This window comes from Oryzias latipes, chromosome 6 (genome assembly GCF_053564925.1).
Source record: "Oryzias latipes strain Hd-rR chromosome 6, Olatipes_Hd-rR_3.1".
Lineage (NCBI taxonomy): Eukaryota > Metazoa > Chordata > Actinopteri > Beloniformes > Adrianichthyidae > Oryzias > Oryzias latipes.
Window position 1 is genome coordinate 12075083 of NC_136242.1, and position 26270 is coordinate 12101352.

A 26270-nucleotide genomic window follows, 5' to 3' on the forward strand; every position below is an offset into this window, starting at 1 on the left:
GGATTTCGTTTTTAAAGTTAGAAGACGTTTCACCTCTTATCCAAAAGGCGTTGTCAATATATACCAGCTTTTTTACCGGCTTATTCAGAATTCACAAAGTCTTTTGGATAAGAGGTGAGACGTCTTCTAACTTTAAAAACTAAATCCAGATGACAGCCCCTAAACCTACTACTATGATGGAATCAACCTGGATGAATGAGAGTCTTCATAGACATAAACTCATCTTTCAGTCTTAAAGGCAGTTTGGTGCATATTTGTTTTTATGAACCTAAACATTTGAAGTATTTGCAACAACACAAATTAGCAGATGATTAAATGGCAAAATAACTGTCGCTTTTTCATTGATTTCATTAATGAAAATCATGATCCGTGATAGAATTGCATTCGGTATTGGGTGGTACAACCCTCTTTTGCTTAAGGACATCAGTGAAGGGGGTTGCAGGATAACTCTGTGACTCTGATGAGGACACAACACCCGCAGAAAAACTGTGAGTGATGTTAGTTAGGCTATTTTTGACCTCCCTGTCCCACAATGAACACATTCAGGGTTGATGCTTTGCTACATACCTTTATGATCTGAGTTGACATTCCCATAAATATGAACTTGTGTTTTCTGTGCAACATAGCGCCAGTAGAATGCTGCCACATCACAAAGCTGTATGTAAATCTCCCTGTATGATAGATACACAAGCCCTGCAGGCTTTGGAATGCTGACCTTGGTTTCTTGTTTGGCATTAAGCGGCAAAGATTAGAGGAAATCTTCGGCAAACACACATTCTTATCCAAGAAACACAAGAATATTTTAACTCATACTGAAAAAAACCAATACAGCAAAAAATGTATTGATATTAAACTCTGTGATAAGAAAAATTTATTTTAAAAAAATCTATTTTGATTTTTGGACAATGTGACCTAACAACCAAATACACACATTCTCTTTTGTCTGGTACAACTTAGTGAATGCCAGTTTGACTCAAGGACCACTGTGGACAAAAAAAAGGTTTGAATTTTAGTGTGATAGTGTAATAGCACATTTGCATAGTGTAATGCAAATATGCTGCTTCTCTGATTCCACTAGAACAGTGTGTGAAACAATGGCATGAACTGTTGGTATGGTATGATAGAGTTGTATACATCTGCATGTCTAACTGCGCATAAACACAACTATCTAATCACCCTCCATATCCATTCAGCAGAACTTGGGGAAAAAGCCAGTTCACCTGAAGGTGATGTGAAGTCTGCTTGTGGCATTTTATTTTGAAAATCAAGCAGTTTATCTTTAAGCCATGTCACACAGCCCATACATACATTTTGCACATATTCCACATATGAAATTTCAGTCTTGCATATTTTACATAGTTTGTATACAATTATTACGTAACTCTTAAGCAATTGTGCGGGATTTTTGCGAGGTGCATACCCAAATTTGCGGCTTTCCATGATCGTTCCTGTAACGGTTTTCAGTTTCTTTGCCTCTGTGTTTGTTTCCTTGTTTTTCTGTTTAGGTTTGAGTTACTTCCTGTTTTATTTTGTTGGATTTCCTGTTTTGTTGTTGTTGTTTTGAGTTTTACCTTTCCCCGTCAGTCCTGAGTGTTTCCACCTGTGTCTTGTTTGCTTGTATGTATTTAAGTCTTGTCATTCCCTTCCTCCTGTGCTGGTCCATATTGTGTTGTTCCCTGGTTTAGAGTTTAGTGTGTTTCGAGTTTCTAGCCTGCCGTATGCAGTGGTTTTGGTTTTGTGTCTTTAGTTATATTAAAGCCCGGTTTCCCTGAAAATCTCCTGCCTCCTCATCCTCACTGCGCCTGGGTACTTTCCCTTCCACCCCGTAAAAGTTCCACGTGTGTACACATATGTTTAGCAAACTTTTCATGCATGTACAATGGATGTATAACTTTTATATCATGTTAAGGTTACGTAATTGATACAAGAATCACTAATGAATTGCATATAAACAGCCCGATAATCACGCAGGGTTCATGTTTTCTATTGATTTACATGTTCTTTGCGTGGTTTATTTGTTCTTCTGTGGTCTTAATCTGGTTCATTGGTGAAACATCTGTAAAAATTTCACTTAAAGACAATAATTTTCTCATTTTTTCCATGTATATTCATGTATGACCAATTTGCCACCAATTGTGGCAAATGTATGTAATAGCAATGAGACACGGCCTTAAAAACCCTCTTTTCACTTTCCCTCAACTCCTTTGGGCTCTTTGAATGTGCTTATGGGAATGGACATAATTCAGCAACTGCAACATTAAAGAATAATGTCCACATCTATCCTTAGCATACTGGCGCTAAGCTCCACTTCCCAACCATCTCACAAGCATGGCAGAACAGATCTGATGTGGTAACACTCACTGATAAGAATTGAGTTGTCTGCCTAGACGAGCCTTGCAATCGAATTACAACTGTGTCCTCCATGGACAATCGTTCACAGTCAACTAAAAAGTAACACTATAAAGCAGAGAACAAAGAATCTGCCCAGTTTTCTTTTAGGTTAGTCCAAAGTACTTTTGGTTTTAGGATTAAACAAGTGCTTGCAAAAAAATGGACTGTTTTGGTCTTATGCGTGGTAAGCTAAACAAAAGGAAACCTGTTTAACTTCAGCAGTAACGATACTTTAATGTTAAATCATTGGGGAGAGTGTGCTGAAACATATGTTGACCCGTTAACATCAGACCTTTAACTCCATTGTTATAGTTTTTTGACTTTTGACATTTAACGTAATTCCAGCTGATTCTAAAGCAGAGAAGAGCAGCCATGTGCTGCTAAATAACCCTTTACATTAGTAATGCGTTGTATAATGGTGTACAGCTGACATGCAGAGCTTTTTTTCTCTGTACCAGAATCAGCTGATTCACGTTGATAAAATATGATAAGCTCCAAGAGTTTTGATATGTTGAAGAGCGTGTGCTATTTAGCTGTGGGTGGGGACATTTCCAGTGTTAAAGGGTTACATTTTAGGCTACATTTGGCACTACAGAGAGGTTGACAAGCTTCAAGAGGCCTCTACACATGTTGCAGATTTGTTTTGTCATGCATTGTAACATCATGTCCAAAGCAGTTTATTTGGCTCGGTTTTCAACAAAAAGAAAATTATTTTGGATCTTTTTTGTTTAGTTTTAACAGCAAATGTTCAATAGAGAGAAATTACCCAAATACTCCAACAGAGATGGAGAATAGTGACCTTGGTATATTTACCACCTGAGACAAAATGTGGGTTTTCTTTAGTCTTCTTACAGGCAATGACATATTTTGGTCTTCTTTTGTTCATTTACTTTACTTTTTTGTCATGTTTGTGTGGCCTACATTTTGTATTATTAATAAATGAATGAATGAATGAATGAATGAGGCTTTATTAACTGTATAAAGCACTTTACAACACCTTTAGGGTACCATAGTGCTTCATAATAAAAGGAAGACATAAGGAAGTTTAACTTGAGTCAAATTAAGAATATGAAAAAAAACAGCATAAAATTGCAAAAAGTAATCACCAATAAAATACATAAAAGATAAATAAGAATGTCATAAAAAACCAAATAAAGGAAAATCAAATGCTGGTGACTACTGAGCATTAAAAGCCCTCTCCCTCATTAATACTCATCTTCTGAAGCCACCTGTGAGCTGTTTGCTCATCTATCTGTGGTTGATATGGCTGGTCCTTATGAGAAGCTGTGATTGGTTCATGCTCTTTGCATAGCTTTTACAATTTGGGATGGTTTTCTTCCAGGCAAATCTTAATGGTTTTTATTACTTCTCTTAGAAAGCCTTGCTGCTATTTTAATTTTATTTATTTTTTCCCCCATGCTGAAAGCTGTATAGCCTACCTCTAAGAGGATAGGCTCTGTCTCTGTGTGGTTGCCCGGGGTTGTGTGAGTTTACAGCTTCTTACAGTGAGTGAAGTGTCAACTCTGGACATTCTTTCTCAGTAGGTTGACCTGCTTTTGTGGCCCTGGCAGGTTAAAATACTTTTTACACATTTAAATTTTTTAAATGCAAGAAAGGCGTTGATTGCATCTGCATTTATATTTTAATTTTATAAGAGTGAAACTACAGTACATATAGCCAAATCTTAGTTCTCAGTTGTATTTTTGTTTAAAAATGTTTAAAGGCCATATGAAATAAAGATGTCAAAACAAATATCCTGAGTAGTTTAAAGACCCACTTTGATGAAAATCTTGTTGTTGTTTTTTAACACATTCTTGTCTTCACTTTTCTCATGATCAAGGACATGTATATAAATCTCCTATATATATATATATATATATATATATATATATATATATATATATATATATATATATATATATATATATATATATATATATATATATATATATAGGTGAAATATGAAGTATTTGTTTTCCAGTTACATTTATTTTATGCTTCTGCCAACAGGCAAGTGGTCTGTAAATGAATTGAATGAAGGAGTGACAATAAGGAGGACTTATATGAAAGGATGTATTTGCTAAAACTGCTATGAAACGCAAGCAATGTCATTCTTTTCAAAAGAGTAGTAAACGCAATTTCAAGTAAATTTTACTTTGAAAAAACAACCGCTTAAATTGACAGGACAGTACTTTAAAGGTTTTTGGTCTTTTTAAAGTAGCTCAATGTTGTACCAATGCACTGACATGTACACTGACAATACTTTAGATCAGTGTTTTTCAACCAGTGTGCCGCGGCACACTAGTGTGCCGTGGGAGATGGTCAAGTGTGCCGTGAGAAATTGCCCTCATTAACTGATCTAAAAACATTTACTATCTCCAGGAAATCAGCTCTTTGTTCATCCAAACAGGCCCTGATAAAACACTGAGAAGTTAAGAATATGAAATATCATAAAATTATTTTTTCTTTGTGTTTATATGATTCTATTAAAGATATTTTGATAAGAATAACGGGATAGCGCGATTTAGCTGCAGCTATAAGTGTGTAAGGAAAAGTCCCGCCCCTTTAACTGTCTCCACCAATCATTCTTGAAGGCTTAATCACATGTCATCAGTCTGACCAATCAGAAGTGGTTAAAGTATTCACTTCCTTGTTTCGATTTAGCGCAAAAAAGTCTCTGTTCTAACAAAAATACCAGCTAAAGCTCGTCTTTAGCGGTGTAGCTTTCCAGAGAATCTGGTATCAGACTGGAACAAGTGAACAAAACCATGAAGCTCAAAGACGCTGGTCTTTCTGCGGTCGGCGCATTACGGGCACTACATCTCCCATGATGCAGTAAAGTGACTGTCTTAGCGCACAATGAGTCTCCCCTCTTAACGTCTTAAAACAACGAACACACATCAAACAGTTTTTGAATCTTTTGACTTAATTTTTAATACATCTTTTAGAAAAAACAGCTGCAGCTTCCAGGGTTTTCTGCAACAATTATCACAAAAATGCATGTGAGATTGCGGAGCGGCTGTAGATCAATACAGACTGAGCTTTTTTTTTTTTTTTTTTATCTATTTTTTTGGATGCTGGTGTGCTGCGGGATTTTTGTCAAGGTTAAAGTGTGCCGTGGCTCAAAAAAGGTTGAAAAACACTGCTTTAGATGTTTGAAAAGTATAGTCCCATGGGACAAAAAACAAAACAGGATGCTGAATCATACAAACATATTTTTGTATGGGCTTTCCTGTGTTGCCCTTTTAAAAGGTCTCATTATGTGCTGACAGTCAGGCATCATTTTCAGTCCTGAAAGTTGAAGAAAAAACAAACCAAACCTACACACGTCCAGTATTTGGCATTTCACTGAATTTCAAGATGCTTTACATTCCTCTCATGTCTCGTTGGCATAGATGGGGCGGTTCAATACACAGTGAAGAATATTCATAATTCAAAGGTCAAGTCATGGGGGCTTTGTATGCATGCTGGAGTGCAAGATCGAACAGGAAAATTTCTTATTAGAGCGTGCTGAGAGGTGTTCTTTCATTGTGGTTATGCAAATGCCTGATCCTTCTCTGATGCTGAACACTGTTGTTTCTTTGTGAAGCAGAATATGAACTCCTTCTTTCAAGGTAGAGAAAAGGGTTGTTTAACTGAGAAATGTAGCAGAAAGGATCAGAAATGAGTCCTTCACGGTTGTTGTATTGTTCAATAGTTATTTTCAATTTGTGTGATTTATGACCAGTGATTGTTTAGGGATAGACAGCAAGTGTGTAATGTCTAATAGTTTTGTATGGACGTTACAGGTTTTCAGCTCAGACATCCCCATAATGGCTAAGTAGACCAGTGTTTTTCAACCGGTGTGCCGCGGAACACTAGTGTGCCATAAGATATGGTCAGGTGTACTGTGGGAAATTACCCATTCACTGATCTAGAAACATTTATCATCTCCAGGATATCAGCTCTGTGTTAAAACACTGAGTAGTTAGAAATATGAAAGATCAAAAAATACTTTTTTCTTTGTGTCTATTTAATTCTATTAAAGACATTTTGATAAGAATGACGTTACCGCGATTTAGACGCAGTTTGAGCTCTGTTTTTGGAAAAGTCCCGCCCCTTCAACTTTTTCTGCCAATCATTTAGCGGTGCAGCTTTCTGCGGAATCCGGTGTAAGACCGTGAAATAAGTGGTCAAAATAATAAAGCTCAGAGACACAAGTCTGTCTGGCTTCGGCGTCAGTTTTCGCACTACATCTCCCATGAAACATTGTGTTAAAGTGACAGCATCTCAGCGTACAATGAGTCTTCTCTGTTAAACGTCTTGAAAACACAACAAACACACAAACAGTTCTTAAATGATCTTGATGAACTCAGGGGTCAACAGTTTAGTTCTCCTTCAAGGTTTGTGTTTATTAATAACAGCCAAACATCGCAGAGTTTGGTTCTTTTTAACTGAAACATTTTTCTAATAAGGTCTGGATTATTTTATATGTTAAATTCAAGAAGTAATAACATTTAAGAACGAGGATTAAGGTGAAGTGGCCAACAGGCAAAATTAAACTAAATTGAAACAATTCAGTCTTCTAAAAAGAAATAAAACATTTTTGTTAAAGTTTTCAAAGACTTCATCTTTGATTAAGACAAAAGAAAAACTAATAAAACTTCAACATGTTCACATTTTGTGTAGCTACAGAAAATATGAATATAATGTTAGTTTTTTTTGTAAAATTTATCAAACATATTGTGATCATATTCTTCAAAAATAACAGTTGTCTTTGCACTAACATTGAAAAAATATATAAAAAATAAATCACTATTTAGAAAGAATATTTGTTTTTTTGTGAAGTTACATAAGATAGCATTTTATTAACTGGAGGGAAAAACAACTACCAGGGTAAAATTTCAAATAATTCAATTGAAAGTTATTACTGAAAACTAACTTAACTTTCATTAGAAAAAACAGCTGCAATTTCCACAATTATCACAAAAATGCAGGTGACATTGCAGAGGGGCTGTACATCAATACAGACTATAGAGTTTCTCCTTTTTTTATTTTTGGATGCTGGTGTGCCGCAGGATTTTTTTTCAAGGACAAAGTGTGCCTTGGCTCAAAAAAGGATGAAAAACACTGAAGCAGACAGTCACTATTCCCAAAAGGGTCTGCAGGTGGGAAAACTCTGACAGATGCTTAAACCTGGAACTACGAACATGGTAGTCACCAGGTAATCCAAAGGCCAGTTATAAATAAAGTAAAATGACTTGTATAAATTCACTCTTGATACAGTTGTAATGGACCTTAAATGTAACCACAGATATGAACAAAGTTTTAGGATTCAGACCACATTGTGAAGCTTTGTTGTTTTACAAAGATGGGACAAAAGATTGACCTGCTTGTGGAACAGACCACCACGTAATGCCCACATGAACACACCCAGCAATTATTACTGCAAGTGTAAGAGTGGACATAGGGCTGAATATCTATTACAGTCCAGTTTCATTGTTATTAAAAGTTAGTTTTTGTGTAACTACTCTCTTCTTACAAATAGGAAGTACCATGAAAGAAACTTTAAAGCTTAAATAGAACTCTTCTGTGTGCTTACGCTCCTCCCATTAATAGTAAGTACCATAAAAAACACTGTGAGGTACAACCCAGTGAACCCCAGTAAACCCAGTTAATGCAAAGCAGGCTACCTAATTTGTATTTACCCAGTCCTTACATGTAGTAAGTACCACAACAGACACAACCTTTTTTGAGCCATGGCACACTTTATCCTTGGAAAAAATACTGCGGCACATCAGCATCCAAAAATTAAAAAAGGAGAAACTCTATAGTCTGTATTGATGTACAGTCCCTCCGCAATCTCACATGCATTTTTGATAAATGTGGCAGAAAATGCTGGAAGTTGCAGCAGTTTTTTCTACGTAAAAACCCATGGGTAAATAGCAAGGAGATATTAAACAGATTCCAACAAATTTTCCATTAAATTACCATTTGAATATCCTGTAAGTACTGCACTGTAAGAGAAAGTGTTACCAAAAAACAGCAGGTACAACGTAAGTATAGTAGCAATAGCAAAAGTACAATTTTTAACATCACTTAAATAACCTGTAAATACAGCTGCTTAGTATAATGACCCATGTAAGGTTTAAACTTTTTTAAAAGCTTGTTCCAAAGTAAAACTTATTTTTCGGTCAAATCACCAAAGAAATATATAGGTTATTGAATTTGACAATAAATTACCAACTTCCTTTGAATGACAGCTACCGCTTTTTATTAATAAAAAGTTAAACAACAAAACAAGCATTATTATTGAAAGCAGTGTTTTGTTATATCCCACTTAAAAAGGAAAACTTCACCAGAAAGTCCAGCTCCGGGCACAATTAAATAAAAAAAAGTTGAAAAAACATTCATATTGAAAGGAAAATGGTAATGCGTAAAAATGTGATTTGTTCTGCTTCTCTAAATAACTTTGCCTCTGATATGGAGTTTTCTTTTCAAGATAACACCTTTTTCAGTTGCCTATTTTGTTTTAATGCATCTTTCCTGCTTGATTCCTTTAAAGTTTTATAATCATCCAGGTTGTTCAAGATCCATCACGGGATGCTAGTCCAACAAAATCCATTGGTTTCAATGGCAGCTTCCAGCTCATGTGCTGTATGTTAACAGCTTTGACCTTGAAAGAGTGCCACAGCATGGCAAAGTGCCAAAAAATAATTTTCATTATTAACTAGTGAAAATGTTCAAAAAAGAATGGGTCAATAGTTCATTAAAAAAAAATGACTGAAATGAATACCACAATTCATATTTGTAGAAATAAATGTAATAAGTAAGACAGAAAAATGAAAAAGAAAATCTATGAAAAAAGATTCTTTGGCAGAGGTTGTACTTTGCAGTGGACACAATCCCACAACCCTAGATATAAAAATAGAAACTAAAAAAGCACAACGTCAAGCAAAAGATTGAGTCACTGCATCGATAATACTTAACTCTGTCATGGGCATGGGCAAGCATTGCTATTTTCCCTGCTGGCACCTCATAGAGAGGCTGAAAATACAATAAGAAAAGAAAAGCCTCACTGGGTTGCATGCATGTCTCATACATCTTCAGTCACGCGGAAGGCCGTCCGTCAGTTTTATAGCACTTCGGCTTCCTCTAAGCGCAGCATCGATGAGTGATGGCCCTAAGTGAGACTAGATAACTACAGCGGGGGATGATAAAAATATGAAAACACACAGACTAGACTGGAAATTGGTCATTTTGGAGCAATTGGCACAAGAGAGCCGAAGCGATACTACTTCCAGTTGTCCTCCCCTGAGAAATTGGAGATGTCTTGTTGTCTATGGGGAGAGTTTCAGCCTACTGGACATATTATTGAGGTACATAAACTCAATAGATCTTTTTCCTGCTTCAGCCTTCACTTCCTTATTTGGATCACTGAAAGCATAAAGTGAAACGCTGCATACGTTTTTAAACACGCAAATGTTTTACTTGATGTCTTTGCAATTTGTGCCAAAGGGAGCAAATGAAATAAATAAGGCAAAGTAGAGAAAAACTGGCAAGGAACGATCAGAGTTGTTAAAGTAAAACAATAGCTGAGAGAAAGTAGGGTAATGAGGAGCAGTGACTGCCAATAATATCGGGTGCGGCAGATTAATGGTGAGTGGAACATTGAAAGAGACAGACAGGTGTATGAAATTATGAGGTGAGTCACCTGCATTTCACAGTCAGCTGAATTTCTGAGTGTCATCTTTACTGGGTTTAATATCTCATATCTTTCTCATCTCGTCTTTTGTAATTTCCCTTCAGTGATTTGTGATTGATGGCAACGGCAGTCTGGAAATCCGTCAGCCATCGTCTACCGACTTTTACCTCATGGGTGACGGAAAATGTTGCGCCAGATATCAAGATGATGGATAACAGACGCAAGGGCTTAAATTAAGATCACTTTAAGAGAGACTGATAGAAAGTCAAATGCTCATCAGATCAAAACCAGTAATTAAAGAAATGAAACTCCAAACAGTATGCCTTGTGTCTTTCATACTGCGGTTAACATGATAGAGCCCAAGCTCTATAAAATGTGACTGATTATACCAGGATGGGAAAACATGAGGGTCCTGGGACCAAACAAGTCTGCTACCTTGAATGTTTGCATTTATTATGAAGACTTACCTCCTCTTAATTAGGTGGTTGGGATATTAGGATTAAAAGTGAGCAGTTTATTCCGTCTTCTGTACTGCAATCAAGGATTTAAGAAGCACCAAGAGTAAAAGAATCCCATTAATTCACAAATAAGGTTGAAAACGATCTCATACTGTTAGTTAACACAAATTTAAAAGATATCTAAAGTTATACCTCCCAAGCTAAAAACCACCAGAGACCATGTACCATGGGTTGTAAAAAATCAATTTAGTACTGTTAATAATTCATCTGTGTGTTGTCAAAAAGTGTTACTGGTGTAATGAGTATTTAACTGCATTCCCACTGAATCTGAAGAACTGCATTTCTACAGCTATAAATCTATAAAACTTGGAATGACAGAAAATTGTGATTGCTTGTTTTTATTTATTTATTTATTTATTTTAAATTGTTTGTTTTCTAACAGACGAACAGGACTGGATTGGAGTGTGAAAGCCCGTATTCATCCCTTATCTGTGTCATTCTTTCACCTGGAAGCTGCCCAGTACAACCACAGATCCACCAGTGGAAACTTAGCAGCTCAGCTGGATGAAGGGCACAAGAGTCATCTGCCCCTACTGCCTATCTGTGTTGCCTCCCTTTGCGATGTGTTGGGTTAGCAGCTCCACTTTGAGTATCTAGCACAGAGGTCTGCAACCTTTAACACCTAACAGGCCATCCGGGCTTGATTTCTCGCTGATCCCAACCCAGTTTGAGCCGCAAAGTCTGACGTCACCTTGTAGAAAAATAAGACGCTATTTTGCATTTGTGTTAATGTTACGAATGTGATAAATAAAAATAAACTATTGTCCTTTTGCACAAGGACGTAATGAGCATTTTTCTTTTAAATATGAAATATTTGATAACTACTGACATATGTTTAAATGACTTCCTTTCAAAATAAAAGCTACCATGTCTCACATGTAATCATTTCAGTGCAGATGTAGAGGCAGGTACTGTGATGATACCAGTTGATGATACCAGGGATTAAACTATTTAAGTGAACCTTGTTGTGTGTTTTTAACAATATGAAACACTTAAAATCCTTGAATTTTGTTTACTAATTGACAGTCCCAGTGTGTCAAGTATTAATTCTTCAAATTGATTTTCTGTGGTACACAGTGCTCAGAAATATGTCAGAATGGTTGACTTTGAAAAACTACAAAGCTGCCCTTCTTGATAGATTGTTGGAGTATTGCAGTGGCACTTCAACTGTTTGGGAATAAGTTGAATAAAGATTGACTCATCTGACTATTTTGTTTTGCTAGGTGCTCCATATAAGCCAAAAAATTGCACTTTTCAAAATTGAAAACATTTTTTTTTTTTTTCATCAGAGAGCCTAAAAGGATGGTTCGAAAAGCCACAACAGCTTAAAATTGCAGACCCCTGATCTAGCAAAAATAACAGGGCATCCGGTGTAAAAATCTCTGCCAAACCATATTATGGCGGCCCCTGAAGGGATTTGAGTATCTAGCACAGAGGTCTGCAGCCTTTAACACCTAACAGGCCATCCGGGCTTGATTTCTCGCTGATCCCAACACAGTTTGAGCCGGGGAATTTTCCGGTTCCGGGTTATACAGCAGGACGCGTGGCGTGCCTCTCTGCGAATACAACTATCTTCAAATTACTTAAAAAGTTGATTTTTCTCCAAAAAAGAGAGCTGACCATGCCCCCGAAGAAACCCCAGGAATATGAAGAGCTCAAAAAGTCTCTTGACATTATTCAAGAAACGCTGAAAAGTTTTATGGATCAAGTGTCGGCTAAGCTAACACCGCTCTGGGAGATGATGGAAGAGTTCCGAAGATTTCGGGCTCAAAACGAGCAGCGAGAAAACCGGGTCGAGATTCTGGAGAAAAGACTGGACGATGTGGAACAGCAAGTAAGGATGAATAATGTCATTCTCACTGGAGTACCAATCAAGCCTCGAGCGAAGCTGAATGCAGCAGGAGCTAGCACTGCTAATGCTAGCGCTAGCGTAGCTAGCAGTTCTAATACGGAGTTCGGTGCAGCGTCGCTGTAACAGCAAATACTTTCATTTCTCACATCTAAAGGGATTTCCCTGGATCTCAATACCATCGAGACCTGCCACCTGCTCCCCAGGAGAAAGGAGACGGATAAACCAGCGATCCTCATCAGGTTTGTGAATCACAAACACAAGCTAGCTTTGATGAACCAAAGGAAACAACTGAAAGGTTCGGCTGTTTATCTGAACGACCATCTGACCAGAAGGAATGCTGAAATCTCAAAACATGCACGGCTTCTCAGGAAGCGTAAGCAGATTGAGAACACTTGGGTTAAAGGCTGCAGGATTTATGTCAAACCGCTCGGTCCAGAGGACCGGGCCAAGGTTCTGGTCGTGAACACCATGAAGGACTTTGAGAAGTGCTTGATTACGGTTGTCTGAAACAACGTGGAGTAATAAATCAAAGAGCCAAATAATTTCAAGAAATATGACACCTGGAATCATCACTTTCTCTGTATGCCTGACGTAACCTGAATAGCAGCAGAGTTCTGACCTGCAGACAACTTGACCTCAACTTTCACCGCAGCTGATATCAGCTGAAGAAGGATATGGACCTGAATCTAATGACTGCAGACATAACATGGAAGAAAACTATTAACTGTTTAAACCAAGAAAATCGGCTGTTATCAGTAAAAGAAGAAATACCAACCTTGGACAATTCGACAGTTTATGGACCCTTTTTATTTTTCCCCCACAGCATTACTTTATTATATAAAAAAAAAGAAAAAAAAAGAAAAATACAAAAAAAAAAATACAAAAAGAGTAAAACAAATGATTAATCACCTTTGAAAATTGTTAAATTGATTGACTTTTGATGATAGTACTTCACTAGCTCCTAAAATTGATAAATTCATTCAAAAATCTTTCCTAATGTAGCATAACTTTGCACATGTTTTTAACTTTTGATACTTGATGAAATTTTTGCTATGAAAATTCCTGAAACAGTGTTGTGTCTATTTTACTGATATAGTATTATGTTTTAACATAATTTGCATATATTTCAGATGCTGCATTTGCCATGTTGATTTCTAAAATAGTTATTTTTGACGTAGTACTTAAGTAATTCATCTTTGGCATGTGCTTTATTGATACCTTATGATTATTAATTCTGTCTGATAAAACCTAGGAACCGGATATTGATAAATCATGTAATAAAATGGTTATAGTATAACGGGGTGGGATTATATAAGTTCGCTTCCTTCCACTCCCTTTCAAGCAATATTTATTAATTATGTCTAATTATCCTAAGTTTGATTAGTTACCGTATGAATGTATAACTGATGATTATATTGTTTTTGTGTATTATTTCTATTTTATTGCTTGAAATAAACCATTTCAAATCAAAAAATCAAATTTGCTGAAATGTGAACAACAGCATTGGTGGTTATGGCATGCGCAGATTCGAATAGGACACAATCTAAGGCCAAAAGCTGAATTGCGAACTTTTCTATATGCTGATATCAGGTTCATGTTACTGAGCTTAACCAAATAACTTTAAGCAAAAGTAACCAAGAGTTCTGCAAGGGAGATTGAGTGAAATATAGCAGGAAGATGGATGGTGTATTAATCAACAGCATCCACGCCATCAATTCTTTTGAAACATGCCTATAGAGAAAAAACAGTGAGTGTCTCTAGGCTTCAGACAACCACAAAGGAAATTCATTTCCACCAGCCTGTCTGAGATCCTGCTCTCTTCTTCATTACCAACAGAACAGCTCGTGACAGCAGTATAGAAAGCAAGACAGATCAGCTAGCTTTTATTTGACTGTTTTTCTTTCTTTTTATATTTTTGCACATTGTAGTCATTGTTTTTGCTTATGCCATCCTCATTAAATAACTTGAACATCAAGGGTTCAAAAATCTATAGCATAATTTTGATACTTTCTTTCCCCCATAATTCATCAAAAGCCAGAGGATGACAGAAGGTTGATCTGATCTAACTGATCATAATGCTGTTGTAGAAAATGAATAGAATATCATTGAATACGCTATGACACATGGATGGCATCCATATGCTATCCATCTTTCTATTGACCTGTCTCCTCTTTTATGTTAGTACAGTATTAGAGATGACTAAGCTTTAATAAAGAAACCATTGGTTTCAGTTTGTGTGTCATTATTAGCTTATTTCAGTCTCTCTGTCAGAGAGGCTTTGAGTGGCTATTTGCATTCATCTCTCAAAACCCTGAAGGCATTGCATATAAACAGTGATCCTGTCATTTAAAGTCCCCCATCAATGAAAACCTTGGCTTTTGAGGTTTTAACATGTACTTGTGGCAAACAAAAAACAAAGTGCAACAAAAAAAGAGCAGGGACTGAACAAAAATAAGACATTCAGTGTACACAGGTGTTGTAGTCAATAGAGTTTGTACGCTTGCTGTCCCACATTAACCAGAAAGGGTAAAAATAAAAGCGAGAATGAAATCTGGGGACATTTTTTATTATTGCCTCGATGAACATAAGAAAAATATCTTAAAGTGTAGGAGGGCCAAGCAGGCCGGCTCCACATTCTATAGCGAGTCTCTGTCTGGCTGCCAGCTCACCTCCGGGAGCCGGCATAGGGATCGGGATCACTCCAGCTCCATGGACCCGGCTACTGTTGGGCGATTTGGTTCACACAGGTACCAAGTTGCACTGTACCGCTGAAATGCCAGATCTTTGCACCGCGCAGGACGTGCCTGCACCATTGACTGGACATTGAAACTGGCCTCCAATCGCTTTTGTCGAGAATGGAGCTTAACCGTAAACATAACCCTTCCTCTGGGTCCCTGTGGCCAAGAAAAAAGTTCAGCACTGGCTGCACATATTCGGAAAATTACCGTATGTACAAACAGTCACTTTCTTTATAGCATTTCATTTTGTTTGCTGTGTAAGTGAATTTAACATTCTGCATGTGCTAGCATCAAATCAGTTCCGAGCTACAGCCAGTGCTGCTCTATGGTGCAATGTAGCTTAAATTATAATGTAATACAAAGCATTTCTCATGGGCATAGCAAACCCCTTTTCTCGTGAAGAAAGGGTCTGGTAAACATTTATTTTGTCATCCCGAACATTGTTCAAAAAATTGTCAACTTGGAACCAAAAATATGTAATTTTTCTTTATCGCTACACTTTTGAGAATAGAGACAGTCAGTCAGTGATGGTTGTGCCCCCCCCCCCCCCCCCTTCAGTTAAATATGAAATATGGCTTTTTAAGACGTCTGGTTGTGAAATTTTGGTAAAAACTTCATAAGCATAATTAAAACACCACTGGAAATGTTTTTCTAAAAAAGGGGGGAAAAAATCATATGGGGACTTTGAGAAAAGCCCAACCCAAACACCTATTACCTTATGCCATCACCTTTGTTTGAGAAATGACAGTCTTCAAAAGGTGTCAAAGAAGAAACATTTTCCCTTTTTGATGAAGCAAATCCACTTACAGAGCATTGAAATGAGAAATGGTGCAGCTGAAGCAGCCAAGGTAAAAATAAATGTTAGCTATTTAGCGTTTAGCGCATATTTTACCTTTGGATTCTCAGTCAGAAGACATAAAAATATTACACGTAAGGCTTTTGTAGTACACATTTGTCACCTTCAGATGGCTTTGGCAGTAAATCCACACCTTTTGTTTACATTTTCATGTTATAAACGAAAAAAAAAAGACATATACGTTTATTTTAATAAAGAGAGTGAATATGCAGGCGAGAGAAAAATGTTCCTGGCAAAGCACAGAGGGAGGCCAGGAAATGGTGAGAGTCAAAGCCACAATCCAGGATGAAACTACAAGGTTTCAGCGGTACATCAGGAGGATGGCTTCCAGCAATGAATTACTAAGTGTATGCCTCAGGCAGCAGCAACCCAATGAGGAAAAAAAAAGCAGAAACTATTGTGGAAGGACCATCTTGTGCTCAGCGTGTACCTCCAACAGACTGAAAAAGTGGCTGATGTCAATAAGCCTTAACTGGAAACGACTGCACACTGTGTTCTATGTGCATAAGCTAGTTTAATGTGGATCCGAAAGAAGTTTGAAGGTTCTTTTGCTTTAAGTTATAGGTAGCAGAAACTTTTAATGCCAAGTAAAAACTATGCACCTTGAGTAATACAGATTGATGTAGCCAACAAATCTAAACAGCTGCTTTAATCAATTTAGACAAAGTATTGTTAAAATTTATGAGATAACCTTTTTAAGAAAGCAAAACCAGAATGTTTTTATTACTCATCGCTAAAAAAAGAGAACAAGAATAACCTCAGGTTTCCTTCAGAACTGTAGCCAGGCTGCATTAGTCATAGCTCCGCTGAGCCATGTTATGACGACTGAGAGCTTCTTTTTCCCTGAAATCCCTTTTTTTTACTTTTCTAAAAAGACATCATGTCATCCTGCCAACCATTTCCGCTGATGTACCGAGAGGTAACGCGGGTCCTATTTTGCATAATCACAACCTGATAAGGAAAAAGAGCGATCTGTTGCAGAGAATCTTTTCTTTCGGTTGGAGACAAAGCCACCTGAATGAACAGATGTCTTCAATCTAGAGACAGTTTTATCTCCTGATGATGCTGACAAAAACACTGGAAAAACTAGACAATGTGGACTTTTAATGACGTTAAGCTGTAAGAGTTAATGAAATCCGAAGCATTTATATTGCAATGAAATTAGAGGAGCTCAAAACTAGGACGTACAAGGAAACGAAATCAGTGTGCAAAACTTAATGTAAGCACTGTGCTAAGATGAAATATATAAATATGAAGAGTATTAATACATATATGATGGTAAATGGCATATACCAGTGCTATATAGCACTTTAACACCTTAAAAAAATGTTTCAGTCCCAGTCAACAATGCACACACACATTTACACGCTCATGGCGTCCCCACTGCCAAACCTGTGGCCACCAGGAGCAATGTGGGCTTTAGTGTCTTGTCCAAGAACACTTATGCTGCATCGACACCTTACGTGATTCGTATGTCAAATTTGTGTCGTCGGCCTCTCTTTTGACATGTGTCAAATTCACTGCCCAACGCCTACCCTTGACGCCCTCACCGCGGCGCAACAACCGTTTTTCTGGATTTCATTTGTTGCCACATCATGGAAAACATGCATGATGTTGAGCGAGTTGTTTGGAAGTAAGAAGCAAGCAACTGTGCATATTTATTAGAGATGTAGAGACTGTCACAGCTGAGTTTCTTGAATTGATGGACACAACAAAAGCTGATGACATAGTCCACTCTAGTTACTGTGCTCAGGTTTGACAATGTTGGAGTGAACTGGTCATGTGATGTCAGTCTAATGGCGCCCCATCAAAGGTCAGGAAGAAGGCAGGTGTTGCCACAAAATTCGGCAGCCACCCAGGAAAAGATTCTTGGACATTTCATTGTGTTTTGTAAACTTAAATGACTGTAAATGTGTTGCTGCACATGATTTGAATCCTGATATTGATGGCAGGGTAAAGTTTCAGGAGAAAAAGGGAAGTTGACTCCAAATTCTTATGTTTAAAAATATTTGCAAGTTTACTTAAAATTAATTCTTCATTCATTAACAAATTTTATTTTAGGGAGGGTGCTTAATTGTTTTCTGTAGCCCCTCTTGAGTTTATTATCAGGATTGCTTCATTGTCAGATGTAAAATATTCAGTCTGCATAACATTGAATAAGCCAATAATTTTTTTAAGTAAAATGCATTTTATTTGAGATCCATTGGCCTCTGTGAATGAATGTGAAACAATAAGTGATTAGGCTACTGTGTTGGTTGAGGGATTTTTTCCAACTGAGAAATACAGAAACAAAGCTACAGATAATGGGCTGACCATAGGTTATTTTGCTTTTATCTTACTGGTCTGCACGGTGGTGCAGTGGTTAGCGCTCTTGCCTCACAGCAAGAAGGTTCAAGTCCCAGCTGGGGGACATGAAACAGAACATCAGTGGGGGACTGTTCTGGGGAGAACATGCAAACTCTGTGAGGAATGCGTGGGTTCTCTCCAGGGTCTCTGGCTTCCTCCCACCATCCTGCTTCATAGGTTCATTGGCAACTCTAAATTGTCCATAGGTGTGAGAGTGAATGGGTGTGTGATTGACAACATTTTACCCTGCAACAGACTGGCGAACTGTCCAGGGTGTCCCCTGCATTCGCCCACAGGATAGGGTCCGGCAGCCCCGTGACCCCAAAAGGGATAAACAGAATAAAAAATGAATGTTACTGGTCCGGCCCACTTGAGACCAGATAGGTGAATGTGACCCCCGAACCAAAATGAGTTTGACACCCCTGCTCCAAGTGGAGAGTTATGGAAATTATAGTGCCTTATAAGTCGGACTTTACTATCCCTTAATGACATCATCAACAGTCACAGAGTGGCTGCCAGCTCTTTAAAATACATAAAAAAATCGGTTTTATAACTTTAAAAAGTCATGCAAAAACAAAAACTCAATTGTTTCATTTAAATGTAAACTTCAGTGCTTCAGAGCGCGCCCACGTGAAGAAATGCGTTTCTCCTACGGGCCAGAAGCATGATGCAGATCACCCTACCAGTGGAGGGATAGCCAGCCCTAAGTCGCTATGGCTCCTCCATAAAAAACAGTTTCGGACACCACTAGGGCTTCAAATGCCCCTACAAGTGGAGCAATAGGAGTAGCCAGAGGGGTGGGGAAGCAATTCAGACTTGACCTTAGACACATGGGAAGGAAAGGAGGGAAACAAACCTACAATATTCCGATGGGAGATCACTGCCTTACCTCTGCATCACGGTCGCCCAGGAAATAAATATGAATAAAAAGGGATTAAAGTAAAAACAGGAGCCCACCTTCCGACAAGGGCATATATGCATATCATAGGATTTTTTACATGTGGATCAAATAAAAACCATAAAAGACAGCATCAGAAAAACATTGTAATATATCTTTTTTGTTTCTTTCTTTTTCTTTCCCATTTTTTTCCCTCTTATTTACTTCTCCCTTTTTTCTCTGATAGGTGAAGCAAAGCTTTGTTAGTAGGACATACAATTTATTTTATCCATTGGGTCCCCAGCATGTATCACATAAATTATAGACCTCTTTCTTTTTCATAACATTACAGTGTTTTCATTATTTTTTATTTTACTTTTTAACAAACCTGCTTAAAGTCAAAATCTATTTGTAGCAACATAATGGTTAATAAACATCTTCCCTGCTCAACCAGTGTGAACACCATGCGGCTATTCACGGGGTCAAAAACCCGTATTTAAAATGTTTTTAAACATGCGTCACATGCCCGGTGTGTCCATAGCTACACTCATTGTTCTGGCAATTTCTTTTTGGTTTTGGCTGCCAAGGTTTTTGAATTCTTGTGACGCAATGTAAGTCTCTGTGTGTGTGAAAGCGGAAATTCAATAAATCTTCCGCACCTTTTATCAACGCAAAATTCAACCAAAAACAACTTTGAATTTAACATGAAATGGTGTTCTTTACAGATATAAAAGGCAGAGAAATGTAGAAAAAGGTTTGTGTTGAGGGAAGAAAGATTTTACCATCTGAGGTTTGTATTCCCGACATAAGGGTCTGAATGTCTGGAAGGTATTTTTCAGCATTCACCTGGATACTACTCACAGGCAGAAACTGCTGTCCTGGTGTTTCCGAAGATCTGCTGAACCTGCCTACAGTGCAGAAAGCAGAAGGCTGAAGATGTCAACTGGGTACTTTGTCCACCTAATCCACATTCCGTCACAGTTTTGCCTCTTCAGTCCATCAGCTACCTGGAAATACAACACAATGAAAATATGACGGTCATTATAACTGTTAATCAAGTGATCAAGTGATAAATCAAGTGATTTATATTAGCCAAGGGACAGCTAAAATATTAATAAACAATACGGTAACCTTATGATCAGGAAACGTCCTTTTATCTCTGCCAAATTTAAAGCGTCACCGGAGGTGGTCATTGCTATTAAACAAGGGTGTTTCAAAGAAGAAACATACTGTCATGGTGCCTCTGTCAGACTCCTCCCCCTCCCCTCTCTGCTTGGTTCCCTGATTCAGCACAGCTGCGACCACTCTACTCATCTTCTCCACCTGCCTATTTAAGGAGCTCCTGGACCAGTATTCATCGCCAGTCCGTTTCCCCTGATGGTGCTCATTTTGGTCTTACGACTAGTAGTTCTTGCCAAGCTACCTTGTTCCAAGCCTGTACCTAACGTATCTTCTTACTTGTCTCCAGGAAACCCCAAACCACGGGTGGTCGCCTGAACCCGTCGCTATCTGGAACCCTCACTCAGTCTGCTTCACCGGTCTCACCACGAGCCTCTGCCGATCATCCAACTCCACAGATCTCCGCCGACGCTGCCCTACGAAGGGATCCACCAGTGACGCCACAAAATCCAGTCTCTCGTTGGGACCTCACAGAAACTGCTCACTCCCTAACTGTGCTGGCAATTAAATCTTCTTACTCACCTCACCAGCTTGCTCCTGTGTTTGCTTCCGGGTTCCAGCATCTGGGTCTCTAATGTTCTGAAGTCATGACAGAACGGACTGGCCATAACCCCGACCCAGCTGACCCGGAAGATCTTCGTCAGACCATCACCCAACAAGGATTATTTTTGGAACTCCTCTACAGCGCCGTCACTCGGATCACTACTGTTCAAGAGGATTTGTTATCACAAATGAAAGGTACCACACAAACTATTACCGAACTAACCAAACCCCATGCTAGTTCCGCTCCAGGATCTTCCCTACCATTTTCCGGCAACACCGCTGCTTCCGCCTCCGAGTCATTCGCCGCTCCAGAAAACATCCGGCTGCAACCGGAACCTTTCTCCGGGGACGTGGAAGCCTGCGGAGGATTTTTACTGCAGTGCCAACTGATTTGTCAACAAGCCCCTCGTTATTATCAGTCGGACCTCAGTAAGATTTCACTAATCATTAACTCTCTCAGAAATAAAGCTCTTCAGTGGGCCCAAGCTTACCTTTCCACCAACCCCATCAGCCAAATCACGTATGAACATTTCCTCCGTGAGTTTCGCCAGATTTTCGACCAACCACGCAAACAGGAGGAAGCTACCCGGCGGTTACTCGCACTAAAACAACGTAACCGACCGGTTAGCGATCACATTATAGATTTCCGTATTCTGGCGGTAGAGGCTGGCTGGCCCGATCTACCCCTGAAAGGGAACTTTTACCAATCACTCAACGAACACATCAAGGATCACCTTTGCTCTCAACCCGAAGCGAACACCTTAGAAGAATTAATCTCCGCGGCGCTCCGTTCCGACATCAGGCTGCGGGAGCGACAAAACGAACGTACCCCAAAACTCCTACGTTCCTCTGTTAATCACGTCCAGCGCTCCGACACCCTCGCTGCTCCTAAATCTCCGGACGAGTCCATGAAAGTCGGACATTCTAAATTATCAGAGGGAGAACGTCGCAGACGACGGGATGAGGGATCCTGTTTTTATTGCGGTAATAAGGGTCATTTGGTCTCTTCCTGCTCGCTTCGTTCTAAGCCCCCGGGCCCCTCGCCAGATGACAGGCCGCAAGCAGTAACTAACTTCAATCATTCTGGTAAAGATTTTTTATTTGTCCCTGTCAAGCTTTGTTTAGATCTCCATGTTCACGATTCACGCGCCCTTGTCGACTCCGGGGCAGAACAGAGCCTTATTGACCAGCAGCTTGTTGATAATCTGTCTATCCCCACAGAACCTCTGGATAGACCTATCGAAGCCTCCGGGTTGGGTGGCCAGCACTTATCCCGCATCACTCATCGCACCAAACCCATCATGCTCGTTTCATCAGGCAATCATCGTGAGTCCATCCGTTTTCTCGTCACTCAGTCATCCCACACTCCCATTATACTTGGATTTTCATGGCTCAAGTTACATAACCCACAGTTTGACTGGTCCCAAGGATCAGTCATCAAATGGAGTCCATATTGTCTTGCTAACTGTCTACTGTCTGCCCTTCCCACGGTAACCTCCCGTAGCGCCAAGTGTCCTAGTCAGGTTGATTTGTCCGGCATTCCTCACTGTTATCATGATTTGAAGGCCGTTTTTAGCAAAACTAAAGCCAGTGCTCTTCCTCCCCATAGACCATATGATTGTGCTATTAATTTACTGCCGGGCGCCCCTTTACCCAAGGGCCGTTTGTTTAACTTATCCGGTCCTGAGAAGACAGCAATGGAAGAGTACATCCAGGAGGCCCTCTCTCTGGGGCACATTCGGCCATCCTCCTCCCCTGTGGGAGCCGGATTCTTTTTTGTTGAGAAAAAGGATAAATCACTCAGACCCTGCATTGACTACCGGGAACTAAACCAAATCACCATAAAGGATAAATATTCCCTGCCATTAATCACCTCGGTTTTTGATTCCGTCCAAAAGGCCCGAATTTTCACCAAGTTAGATCTCCGGAATGCCTATCATTTAGTCCGCGTTAAGGACGGTGATGAATGGAAAACTGCCTTTAACACTCCTCTAGGGCATTATGAGTATTTAGTCATGCCCTTTGGTCTCACCAATGCCCCGGCAGTTTTCCAAAGGTTGGTCAACGACGTCCTTCGCGACTTCATTAACCGGTTTGTTTTCGTCTACCTCGACGATATCCTAGTTTATTCCTACGATCAGACTCAACACGAACACCACGTCCGTTTGGTGCTAGAAAGACTGCTAGAAAACCAGCTCTTTGTAAAACATGAAAAGTGCGAATTCCACGCCTCCACCGTACAGTTTCTTGGCTACATCATCGAGGCTGGCTGTATTCGTCTGGACCCCTCAAAAATTGAGGCAGTTACTAATTGGGACCCTCCGGAGAGTCGTAAGAAGCTACAGCAATTTCTAGGCTTTGCTAATTTTTACAGGCGATTCATACGCAACTACAGCAGCATTGCCACACCTCTGACACGCCTTACCTCCACTAAACTCCCTTTTGTCTGGTCCTCCGAAGCTCAACAGGCTTTTGACAAATTAAAGAATCTTTTTGTATCTGCTCCTATCCTCATCCAACCGGACCCCTCACGTCAGTTCATAGTCGAAGTGGACGCCTCTGACTCTGGGGTAGGAGCAGTTCTTTCCCAGAAGGAGGAAAGCTCTGGCAAGTTGAAACCTTGTGCTTTCTTTTCCCGTAAATTGTCCCCTTCAGAACAGAACTATGACGTTGGAAACCGGGAGCTCCTAGCTATCAAGCTAGCTTTGGAAGAGTGGCGTCACTGGTTGGAGGGAGCCGAGCAGCCATTCATCGTGTGGACAGATCATAAGAACCTGGCCTACCTCCGCTCGGCTAAAAGACTCAACTCTAGGCAAGCTCGTTGGTGTCTTTTCTTTGACCGCTTTAATTTTACCATCACCTACAGACCAGGCTCCCGTAACATCAAGCCCGACGCTCTCTCTCGGAAATACAGTCCTTCGGAGAACACTCCCTCATCCATCATTCCGTCTTCATGCATCATCGGTAGTGTCACCTGGGATATCGAAACTAAGGTACTTCAGGCCCAGACTGGGGACGCTAACCATCCACCCGTACCCAGGGGAACATTGTTCGTGCCAACTCCCCTCCGTCCAGAAGTTATTTCCTGGGGGCACACTTCCCGTGTGGCATGCCATGGTGGGGTTCATAGGACCCTCAACCTCCTTCGCAAGAGGTTTTTCTGGCCGTCGATGGAGAAAGACGTACGCGAGTACATCTCGGCATGCACCACCTGTGCCCGATCAAAGACGTCCTCCTCGGCCCCTGCAGGGTTACTCTATCCTCTACCAACGCCTAACCGACCCTGGTCCCATCTAGCTATGGACTTCGTCACCGGGTTACCCCCATCCAAAGGTAACACTGTAATCCTCACGGTTATCGACCGGTTTTCCAAAATGGCCCATTTCATTCCACTTCCTAAATTGCCCACCGCCACTGAAACCGCTGACATTATGGTCAATCATGTTTTTCGCCATCACGGTATCCCTATGGATATTGTCTCTGACCGTGGTCCCCAGTTCATTTCCCAAGTCTGGAAAGCCTTCTGCACGGCCTTAGGGGCCACGGTCAGCCTCACTTCTGGATATCACCCCCAGTCCAACGGCCAAGCGGAGAGAGCTAACCAGGAACTGGAGGCAGCACTCCGCTGCCTGGCGGCACAGAATCAGCAGGACTGGTCCCAATACCTCGTGTGGATTGAGTATGCCCATAATACTCATCCCTCCACTGCTACTGGGATCTCCCCTTTTGAGGCCGCCCTCGGGTACTCACCACCTCTGTTTCCGTCACAGGAACTGGACTTGGCAGTGCCTTCCGTCCAACATCACATCCAGCGGTGCCAACGCATCTGGACTCAGACGAAGGCCGCTCTCCTCCGCACCAAGGAGAGCAACTGCCGCATTGCCAATCGACACAGGGTGGTGGGTCCCGATTACCAACCTGGACAACGGGTTTGGCTCTCCACACGCAACATCCCCATCCAAGCCACCTCCAAGAAACTGGCTCCTCGTTTCATCGGTCCATATGTCATCGAGAAACTCATCAACCCCTCCTGCGTCCGACTCCGTCTTCCCAAAGCCCTTAAGATACACCCGTTGTTTCATGTCTCGCAGATCAAGCCAGTCCAGGACAGTCCTCTGTGCCCGCCGTCCGCTTCCCCGCAGCCCGCCCGGCTCATCGATGGTGCTCCGGCTTACGACGTCAATCGGATCCTGGATGTCCGTCGTCGGGGTCGCGGATTCCAGTTCCTGGTCGACTGGGTGGGCTACGGGCCGGAGGAGCGCTCCTGGGTTTCCCGCTCTCTCATTTTGGACCCCTCGCTCATTGAGGATTTCTACCGGGCCCACCCGGATCGCCGCCCTTGACCGCCTGGAGGCGGTCGTTGAGGGGGGGATACTGTCATGGTGCCTCTGTCAGACTCCTCCCCCTCCCCTCTCTGCTTGGTTCCCTGATTCAGCACAGCTGCGACCACTCTACTCATCTTCTCCACCTGCCTATTTAAGGAGCTCCTGGACCAGTATTCATCGCCAGTCCGTTTCCCCTGATGGTGCTCATTTTGGTCTTACGACTAGTAGTTCTTGCCAAGCTACCTTGTTCCAAGCCTGTACCTAACGTATCTTCTTACTTGTCTCCAGGAAACCCCAAACCACGGGTGGTCGCCTGAACCCGTCGCTATCTGGAACCCTCACTCAGTCTGCTTCACCGGTCTCACCACGAGCCTCTGCCGATCATCCAACTCCACAGATCTCCGCCGACGCTGCCCTACGAAGGGATCCACCAGTGACGCCACAAAATCCAGTCTCTCGTTGGGACCTCACAGAAACTGCTCACTCCCTAACTGTGCTGGCAATTAAATCTTCTTACTCACCTCACCAGCTTGCTCCTGTGTTTGCTTCCGGGTTCCAGCATCTGGGTCTCTAATGTTCTGAAGTCATGACACATACTTCTTTCAAGAATTGTACACGCTTGCAAACATGTGAACAGAAAAACACACCAACAACAATACACGTCTATTGCTCACAAGAAAAGCAATGAGATTAAGACAAAATGGATATGAAATATTTTTATGTTGTTGATTCTGCACTTACAACACAGGGAGACCACAGGCAGTTCATGTCAGCAACAACACCTCCAGCACCATCATAATGAACACAGGGGTCCCCCAAGGATGTGTGCTGAGCCCCCTTTTCTTCACTCTGCTAACTGCACCCCCAACATCAATCTCCAACCTCTTTATAAAGGTTGCGGATGACACAACAGTGGTGGGTCTCTTTAACAACAACGATGAGACCACCTAAAGAAGTGAGG

At 40.6% G+C, this 26270-nt stretch overlaps 1 protein-coding gene across 4 annotated transcripts in view; it reads right to left on the reverse strand.

Moving 5' to 3' along the window:
• Positions 1-26270, reverse strand: part of lingo1a (leucine rich repeat and Ig domain containing 1a) — a 195644-nt gene that overhangs the window by 87403 nt on the left and 81971 nt on the right. For 2 of the 4 annotated variants that reach the window (XM_011475842.4, XM_011475844.4), the window contains one exon: positions 20124-20269. The exons of 1 other annotated variant lie outside the window; for it this stretch is intronic. The gene's annotated coding sequence lies outside the window, so the exon portion shown is untranslated. Of the gene's footprint in view, positions 1-20108; positions 20270-26270 lie in introns of all 4 variants that reach the window. One more of the 4 variants, XM_078948480.1, reaches the window with a different exon arrangement.